We start from the raw sequence: 10,867 nt of genomic DNA on the forward strand, positions 1-10,867 counted from the left end.
AAAAAAAAAAAAAAAAAAAAAAAAAAAAAAAAAAAAAAAAAAAAAAAAAAAAAAAAAAGCAGAAATGATGTTAGTAGCAATTTTTGCTACTAACATCATTTAAAATTAGCAATTTGCAACTAGTTAATCGACGAAATAGCTCTTTGTTCCTGACCCTATAAGAGACAGTCACAATTTGGGGTTTAGAGAGTCCCAATCGTTAACAATAGGGCCCAAAAGTCAGGTAAGATGGTCGAAAATTGAGCCCCCATAACGATAATTTTATTTTTTTCATGTTTTTTATATGAACAAACTAAAAATAAACTGCCTAACTGCTTCATTCATTAAAAAAAAAAACATTCCATTCAAATAATTATTATTTTTAGATTATTAATTTAAAAATCAGCGAAACAAATATAAATTTTTACATATATACAAATTTTTACACTCATAAAAATTAAAAATACTTTTTTGAAATTTTATGTCTCAGCCAATTTTCTTCTTTTTTTAAGAACGGATGCTGAAACATTTTTACAAAAATCAATTCAATATTTGAGTGCAATAATCTTATAAGGTTAACTATCGAGAACAGAAATAATTTTTTTTTTCATTTATCTGAAAATTTTACCGTGTTGTCCCCCCTTTAAATAATTATTATTTACCCATTGTTGTAGAAAAATATATTTATCTTTATTGACTAATTAGTTTCAGAAGCTTGCGCTTGACTTGATGTCAAGAGTAACAAAAAATGAATTAAAAAAAAAAAAGAGATATAAGTAAATAAGTGAAAGTGATTAGATATTTCCAGATATAAATCATAACATTTATTTCTATGTTTTTAAAGTCAAGTGAGATTAAAGCAGTTTCTGATAGACATTATAAGGATATCCTTGCATAAAAAAATAAATTTGGGTACTTGCACTTCAAGAAGATCAGAATACCCACACATGTGACCTGCGACTTCAGTGTCAACTGTTCGTTTAAAAGCAAAATGGAGTGTTATAGTTGAGCTAAGTTTTCCCACTATGTTAGAATGTTAATTAAAGTGAAGTTAATTAAATATAGCTCCGTATCACGGATAGAATTTTTTGAAATACAATTCTTTCTCGCCTACATCGTTTATTTAACTTAGATTTATTATTTGTTTAAATATTTTGCTATCGTGATATATTTTTTTTGTGTACCTGGCACCTTCGTTGTTGTAGTTCCTTTACGTCGCACTAGAGCTGCACAATAGGCTATTGGCGATGGTCTGGGAAGCATCCCTGAGGATGATCCGAAGACATGCCATCACAATTTTGATCCTCTGCAGAGGGGATGGCACACCCGCTTCGGTAGCCCAACGACCTGCACGAGAAGTCGAGCACTTCACGATAGAACAGTTTAACGAGGACCAATACCGCACACCCACGGTCCCTACGCAGACTGATCCAAGTGGTCACCCACCCGCACACTGACCGCAGCCAGTGATGCTTGACTTCGGTGATCTGTTGGGAACCGTCTCTTAACGATCAGTTCACTGCGGGACCCTGGCAACTTCGGTGCATAATTAGTTTGTTTATGTTCGACGTGACTTCGTGCCTGTCTTAATGATAAGTAAAAAATGTATAGTGAAAGAATTGAAATCTTTGTGAAAGAATAAAAAAATGCTTCACCAAAGAGAATTGATAATTGTAGGGCTTGGCTTACTCGAAACAGAATGAAAAGAACAAATGCTAACATAAACAAAAGCCACGTTTCAATAACCAATCAGGAGCGAAATACCCACACTACGTGGCTTGTAGGTATCCTATTCCTTCTCGTTTAATACTTTTTAAAGTCTTGCATGTTCTTTCGTTTCAGCATTTTCTTTCAATTACAGTTGATTTATTTTTTTAAAATTCAAATAATCGTTCATATCATTACGATTAACATGCTAACAAAAAATTCTTAGATAAAATTATAATAATTACCAGACCTCTATTTAACGAAGTAGCGAAATCCCGATAAAAAGTTCGTTATATGGAAAATTCGTTAAATAGTAAAACACCATTTGAAATACTTAAACAATACAAAACAGGTTTTAAAATCATAAATACTAGATGTAATTAAAATAGCAATTGATACACCTTTATCTCGTAAATTAATATATAGTATCGAATTGTTTCAAATGATTTTAACATTTTATCATATGAAGGTTTGGTGACTTCTTCATTTCCGTCTTCATCGCAATTTACTGCTGTACTGCTCTGCTTATATTTTTCACACTGTCTAAAATATCCGATTCAGTTAATGTTTGAGTGGTTGCAGCTTCAGAATCAATAAAAAGAATATCATTAATCAATATATCATCATTAATTTCGTGGTTCTCTCTTATCTGTAATTTATTAATTTTTTTTTTTTTTTTTTTAGTTCTTCTAAATTTTCGTCCTCCACACTTTCCAAATTCTTCGCGCTGACTGAGAATCCAGCTTAAGCAAAACTGTTACGAATAGTACGGGAGAGTGGGGTCAATTGTAACATTTTTTACTTAACTATTTTTAACTAACAAAAAATCCAATATATTATTAGTATTAATTGACAGACGAGTAAAGTAGGCTATCCTCTACTAGAAAAAAAAATAAATACCTTATTTTAAATGCTATTATATTAGTTATTAACAATTTTTGACAGTCCCCACTTACGGGGTCAATTGTAACAGTTCATAAATTCAACTAAAACATAGTTAATTATACATATTATCATAGTTGTGATAGATTTTTTATTGATCAAAATAGTAGTGATATTTTAGGAGTAAAAATAATAATAAGCGGAGACCTAAAGGGTTCAACTTTTAACTTTAAGGGGTTAAAAATTTTAATTTGTGCTGTGAAAGGTGACAAATAAAATAATGCACATGCAACATAATATAAATGATATATGAAACTATTGGTGGTTCTTAAAGAGTTAAGTAATGGTTTGTAAACATAAGATTATTTATTTTCAGCTGTTACAATCGTCCCTTTACTTATTGTTACAATTGTCCCCAAGACGCCATTTCAGCTTCATTTGTTAAAAACAATGCTAGTTAATTAGCAAAACTAATCTTTTTTTTTTTTTGAAATGTTAATTAAGGTGTCCACTTACATATTCGGTTAATAATTTTTATTTGTTTAAACAAAATTACTTTGTTACAATATAATATTCTAATACCAAAAAAAGTACTTGCGTAGCGTGAAAATATCTTTTGTGATGTAACTCTTTCAAAAGTACATAAAAATGGTTGCCAGCAGGGGTGTACATGTAGATTTATTAAATACACCTTGTGCGCCACCTAGGAACCAAATCTAGAACCCGACACTCGAAATTTTTGCTCTGTTACAATCGACCCCACTCTCCCCTACGGTTTGTTACATCATAGTTCCATGCTTAAGAAATTTCTGTTATGCTTTCTCGTAAATTGATTTTTGATATGGATTCATTCCTGTACGAAATGCTAACAAAAAAGGATAAGAGATTTTATCTCTTTCTCTAAAAGTGGCTGCGAAAATCAATTCAAGGTCATTTCCTCCATAAAATGCGCTAACAAGTTTGAAAGGTTCCGAAATATTTTGGGAAATAGGGAAAGTGGATCTTAAAGAAAAGTTCGTTGAATAGAAAATTCACTTCGCTATTTGGAAGTTATTTTACGAAGAAATTTCCAAAATGTTCTTGGTTCTTCGAAAGAAATCGTAAAATAGAGAAATTTGCAAAATGGAAGTTCGTTAAATAGAAGTCTGACTGTATAACTTTTACAAACAAAATAATCTCCCTTTTCTTGTTGAAAAATATCGAGTTAAGGAGAGAGTAAAAAATGATAATATAGAGGCAACCAAGGGGTTTATAAACGGAGCAAACAGGGAATGAAACCTCCTAGTAATTAATTATAACTAATCATAAAACTTATATGGAATTATCAGTGAAATAATGAATTTTATAAGTGGGTGCGAAATTCTTTTCATTCGCGTACATAATTTCAAAAGTACGGTGAAATTGTCAAATATGGCATCTAAACTTTCGACCGCAGGCTAAATTATAGTGACCATTGTTTTATAACTGTCGTTGAACAACTGACCCAATTTAGGGTTTACGACTACTAATGCCTTGTAATTTTAAACCTAATCCAGAAGACAAAGGAATGGACACTAGCCCATGATCCGTCTACCACTGAGGATATTTTACGTAAGCACTGTGGCCGGTGTGAGTCGGGTGCGGAATTGGTATCGACCAGGCATTGCTGGGATTCGAACCCAGGTTACCTCATTGGAAGGCGAACGCTCTATCCCCTGAGCCACTACAGCTCAGTAACCATTGTTGCCATAAAGCAGCTTACTACGACATATTTTGTGAGCCAAGAATCTGAATACGTCGGAAAAAAGGGTAATGTTCCGTAAATTTTAGCGCCCTATTTTGTAGTACAAAATACCGTATCGGCAAACTTATTAGATTACACACGGTTAGCCCCACAAGTTCGTTAAGCTTGCATTAGTACGTAATAATCCGATAATTATAATAAAAATTACTAATGTGATCTGCTTTTTTATTTTGTACAACGTATAATTTACGTTATAGTATATGTAGCTGTGAATGACCGAAATTGGTGGTTGTTGGCTTCCACCGGTGAATTTTGATAATCACGTATTAGATTTGCCCGGTATACATTTGCCCGGTATTACATTTGCCCGACATTACTTTCCGGTCCCCCCAATATATGTCTCAAAATCTACACGAATTGTTTATATAGAAACATATATTTGGAATTATAAATCATATATATATTATGACTCATAATGATCACAAGATTCTAAAAGAATAGATTAAGGGTGGTGATTATGAAGCACAATCCACAAAAGAGTTTTTAAAACTTTCACTCTAATTTGTATGTCCAGATCCAGAAGCCTCAATTTATGATACGGATTCTAAAAATATACAGGTTGTTCCCTAACCATATATAATTTTTAGAATCTTGCCAAAAATAAAATGTGTATGCATAGGGTTCGCAAAAATTCATTTAAATGAGGAAAAAGACAAAAAACGTTATTGAAATAGGATTAATCATTACTAAGGAAAGCGGGTCGGAAAATAACCAAACTTGTTTAATTGCCACGAGAAATCGAGAGGTGCTTTTAATAATCCCATTCCTGCAATCTTCCTCTAATTTTTGACAAAAATTATCGATTGATCTATATAGATTGTATTTAACAAAAGTTAATGTGAATTTTAAATTATAACACGACGTATTTCTAGAAATTATAGACTGTTATCTTACTACAAAAGTGAATTGTCATACTGCGATATTTCCAAACTTGATTTTGCGCTTTTTATTACTACTTGGAATGGTACGCAGAACGGCCATTTTTATTTATCAAAATTTCAGTTTGTTCGAAAGTTATCGCAATTCTAATTGCTTTTCTTTTACAACTTTTTTCTCTCTTTCTTTTTGCTTCAAATAAAAATAATGGCCATTTATCTATTGTTGCAAGAGAATTCATCTTTCTCTAGATCTTTATTTTAAAAGCTTGCACTTGAGTTAATGATAAACGTAGCAAAAAAAAATAAAAAAAGAAAGAGAGAGATTGAATACTTCAAAATCTAAACCTTAACATTTAGAGTGATCTTAACACTTAAGGTTATCGTAATATATCAATAAGGAGTAAAATTACTTCTCTATTACTATTATTTATGGTTTTATTTTTTTACAGTCCCGCAGTGGACTGATCGTTAAGACACGGTTCCCAGTAGAACACCGAAGTCAAGCATCACTGGCTGCGGTCAGTAGGCAGGTGGGTGACCACTTTGATCAGATTGCGTAGGGACCGAGGGTGAGCGGTATCGGTCTTTGTTAAACTGTTCTGCCGTAAATTGCTCGACTTTGCGCACTGGTCGTCGGTCTACCATCGTCGGTTCGTGTAATAAAAATTTCTTTAATCATGATAAAAAAAAACAGCAACATTAAATTATTTTTTTATATTTTATTCTACGTTAAATTTTATGAATGATTATTTTCTTAATAAAAACAGTGATTCTCCCTAAAAACCTTAATATTTTTTTCCCGTCAAACATGAAGAAAAAATGAAAAATGTGCCACCTTTTATCAAAATTCTGTAATAATTTAATTTTGTAACGGTAAATGAAAAAAAAAAAAAATTAACTGTCAGCATTAAATTGTGATAATTGTACAAAATTAAACTACTGCAATTTTATTTTTTTTAAAATTCATTTTCAATTTTTTTATCCATATTAAATTCGTAGAATGGCTGGTTAACTTCTAGGAATAATATGTATATATGTAGAGAGATTTTATTTAAAAAAATATCAGCATATTTTAATTTCGCAAACAAACAAATAAAAATTAAATAAATAAAAATTTCTATGGTCGCCATTAAATTTCATACATAAAATTTATAATTTTTTTATTGAACTTATTCTTTTTTATTTTTTGACGAACTACTTATAATATGTAATTATACATTATGTAAAAAAAAAAAACGTGCTTATGATATTATTTTTTTGAACATCAAATAATAATAAGCTAAAAATAAAATAAATTTTCCATCAACAGAAACTATAACTGATCGCAATTTTAAACGAACATATCGTAAATTCGAAAACATTGACCCACGGGCCAATCCTCCCTAAAGCAGGCAGCCATATTAACTTTCTATTCAGAAGAGAAATAATGGATTTTAACGAGCATTCGAATCCCCTTTCAAAACCAGCCTCAGCTTATCGCTTACAGCTCAAACAGTTCTGATACATAATTTAGAATATATCCATATAAAGTCAAGACAAATTCATTCAAAATTACATACTTTTTGATGAAGAAAACAGAAATTTCTACTTCTGTAGCAGACGATGCATCGAACGACAACCCAAAATGGAACATCTTGTCGTTAACTTCACGGGGTGACACTGCCATCTATTGAGAGTTTCTGAAGGCTGCAGAAAAAGAGGAAGTTAAAGTGGGTCAAGCCTCCCCAGGGTCAAATCACCCTTCCCCCTCCTACACTTCGTCCTTTTTTCTTCTCAAGTGAAAACATAGAGTTCCACGAAAAGTCTTAAGGGTTCCGTGCAACTAAAAGAACTATAGAGCATAATGAATCCATTGAAATATATTGCATTTAGAAATATTTCTGTTCCTTGTAAGTACGTTTTTATGCATAAAAAACATATTTAAAAATAAAATATTGCTTTAACTAAATTCATAAATTAGCATTTTACTTTAGAATACATACAGCGAATCCAAAAAAATAATTTTAGATGTTAGAAACCTGATTATTAAAAAATAACTGATCTTTGTTCGAACGAATTTACCTAATAAGTTTATTAAACAGTGGTTAAAAATTCTTTTTGCCATCAAATGACCATGAAAAATATTGTCACGCAGAAAAAAAGCTGACAAAGACACGGAAAGTAATAAACGAATTAAAATTTTAAAAAATAAAAAGAAAAACGGCAACTGTTGTTTAATAGTTTAACACTTGAACATGAGTCTTTGACAAAAACTAATTATACAAAAATGTAAAACATGCAGAAAATACGATTTGAAAAAAAAAAAAACAGCTTTAAATTAAACCTCTCATATCGAGGCATCTTCGATAAAACAAGAGGTGAAGTGGAATTCCTAAATAATGCTTACAACTTGAAATATAACGTGTAATGATATTTTTCTAGTATATAATGATAAAAACGAAGTATTAAATCAATATTTGGTCTATAAATTCGACATTTTTTTTCTAACTTAAAGTATGTATAAATTTACATTCTCGGTATCATTTCAATAGATTCTTAAATGTTATTTGATCTCTAATGGAACCTCAATTAAACTTTTTATCAAAATTACCTCATAAAGAAAAATTTTTTAGAGTTGACCTTCTAACTTAAAAAGCCTAACAACACAACTAATACTCACTTTTCAATGAATAACAATGACAATGAATAAAATTATTATTATTATTTTACCTGGATGAGTATAATTGGGGACTTGCATTTCAAGAAGAAGACCACGGATACTCACACATGTGACTAATGACTTCAGCTCCGGCTGATCGTTTATCAGCAAAATGGCGTATTAAAGTTCAGCTAAGTTTCTCTACATGAGTTAGAATGTTAACTAAAATGAAGTTAATTAAATACAGTGCAGTATCACACATCGAATTTATTGAAATATAATTATTTCTTTTCTACGTCTTTTACTTAACTTAGATGTATTATATATCTATTTTATTTTAATCATGATATATTTTTGCTTTGTGTACCTATCAACTTCGACGCATAATTAGTTTGCTTATATGTGTTAGTAACTATATTTTTTAATTATTCTGAGAAATATCATTAAGAATAGTAAATAATAAAATTGAATGAGATGTCTGCACGTGACGTGGTGTGGGTATCTTGATCTTGATTGGTTGTTGAAACGTGGCATTTGTTTACGTTAGTTACTGTTTTTTCCATTCTATTTCGAGTAAACCAAGCCCGTCAAGTATGAATTTTGTTAAGTAACCCATTCTAAATTCTTTCACAAAGATTCTTCCTCAAAGATTTCAATACTTTCCCTATATATTTACACAGAGGCTTAACACAACGGCAGGTACGAAGTCACGTGGAACATAAACAAAGTAATTATGCAACGAAGTTGCCAGGTACAAAAAACAAAAACAGATCACGATTACAATTAAATACATAAGTAAATAATAAATCTAAGTCAAATAAAAGAAGTAGGCTAGAAAAAATTATATTTCAACTAATTCGATGTTCGATGCTGCTCCGTATTTAAATAAATTTTCGTTAATTAACATTCTAACTTACTTTGAGTTACTTAGCTCAACTTAAATCAGCCATTTTGCTGATAAAGATTAGCTGGTGCTAGCGTCATAAGTCACGTGTGTTGGTATGGAAGGGTTTTTTCTTCTTCAAGTACAAGTACCCAATTGTCACAAAATAAATAAATAAAAACACTCGTCAAGCGAAATTGAGAAATGGAGTCTCGCATTGGAGCAAAATATTGAATTATTTTTGCACTGCAATGCTGCTTCTCGAAATAATAAAAAATACATTTAAAGACTCATATAAGGAAGGACTCACACTGATTGGTTTACACTAGTTGGGCGAAACTGAGTCTATAGTTGAAATGTTCGATTCTGTTTCCTGATTTTCCAGAGAGCTTAAATGTAATCAAAATTTTCACCTTATCCCAGGTCATTATAATCATTAAGTAATTATTAATTTTCAGACTATGTATTTTTTATGAACAATTTTAGAAAAAACACTTTTTATCTAAAATTACAATATGAACTGTAGCATGGCTGAAATAAATATTAAAAAATATAGTTGTATAAAATGTTGAAATTATGCAAAACCCATTGTAAGAAAAGAACTACATTTTAAACAACTCATTCCCACTATCATACATACACAAACGTCTTTTTAAAAGAAAATTTTTAGAGAATATTTATGAAATATTACAAACTATATTTTAAATTCATTTGCATATTTCTTTTCAAATTGCGTAGTAACTTACCTAAATAAATTTTAAATTGATTCGGTCAAATATGGGTTAAAAAGAGTTCAAATAAGGTTCATTAAATTAAGTAATAATTTAAATGATTGTCATAATGTTCATTTGAGCAGTAATTTTGCTTGTATAATAAAAAATAATTGTTCAAATAATTTTTTTAAAATTTTTTCTTCCTCTTTTAATTTACAGGACAAAATTTTAAGTAACCCAGTGTCGGAATTGAGCTGTTTCTAATTAACCAGAGTCGGGATTGAGCTGATTTTTTCCGACTCCTACAAAATATTTTTCAATTTCTTCTCCACAGCTCTGATGACAAATACATACTTTAAAGTTAAATAGTTATTCAATTACTGAATGGCCCACTATTAACCTTAAGCCAATAAAAATTATATTTTATATTAATCACATACTTCATGCTCTTTTTAATAAAGTAAATTTTTTTCGCTTATTATTTTTTTTGCAAGAAAACGATCGATTTTTTTTTTAGAAAAGAAACTTTAATTATGATGTTGTTGAATTCAATTGGTTAAGAAAATTTAACTCAAATATTTTTTTAGAAATATATATTAAAACGTGCAACGAAACAAACCCCTCGCCTTCAAAGCCGCCAAAAATCAAATTATGTCAAATTTCTCGATAACTATAAAATTTTATTTTTACATAATTATGCTTTTGAAGGAATTATATATATTTCAAGTTCCTAAATAAAACATCAATCTTAAAATAAAAAAAAAAATTTAAAAAAAAAACCTATGCATTTACATATTAATCTTTTGACACAGATGGGGACACTGGTGTCTTTTTTATATATTTTTTTCTGATGCTCTAATTATCAGCCAAAATATATTTTGGTTATTTTTTTTTAAATAAGAAACAGTCTAATTGTAAGTAAAAATATCTGTTAGATTATCGGAAATATACTTGTATTAAAATATAAAATCCGAAAAAAGCGGTTTGATTTTTTTCCCATTCATTTTCAAACATTTATCATAAATTGATTTTGTAAATTAAAGAAATTTCAATGATGAATAACTGTTTCTCTTAGATCTAAATCGATGCAAATGAGAGCAATTTTGAAAAATTATTGTTTGGGAGGTAAGCCGTTAGGGAGGTTTAACCTTTACCTCAGAGAAAGATCCGGTATTTCATAACCATAAATTATTGAAATGCTAAATATAATATTTTTTACTTATTTTGACCTAAATTAATACAAAATAATAAAAAAAAGTATGAAAAATACACTTAGTAAAAATTCTGCTTCCAAGGGAATGAATACAAATGAATCCAAATGAACAATTCCATTAAAAAATAACTTTTAATTAATAATTACCTTTATTGTTTAAATTGTCACAGTTGACTTCTTTTTTTTTGTTT

At 29.7% G+C, this 10,867-nt stretch overlaps 1 protein-coding gene across 1 annotated transcript in view; it reads right to left on the bottom strand.

Moving 5' to 3' along the window:
* The window catches only part of LOC107456508 (uncharacterized), a 19,766-nt gene extending 12,873 nt beyond the window's left edge, over positions 1-6,893 (bottom strand). The window contains exon 1 of the mRNA XM_016074383.3: positions 6,789-6,893. The gene's annotated coding sequence lies outside the window, so the exon portion shown is untranslated. The remainder of the gene's footprint in view (positions 1-6,788) is intronic.
* Between the last annotated feature and the right edge of the window lie 3,974 nt (positions 6,894-10,867).

This window comes from Parasteatoda tepidariorum, chromosome 1, assembly GCF_043381705.1.
Source record: "Parasteatoda tepidariorum isolate YZ-2023 chromosome 1, CAS_Ptep_4.0, whole genome shotgun sequence".
Taxonomy (NCBI): Eukaryota; Metazoa; Arthropoda; class Arachnida; order Araneae; family Theridiidae; genus Parasteatoda; species Parasteatoda tepidariorum.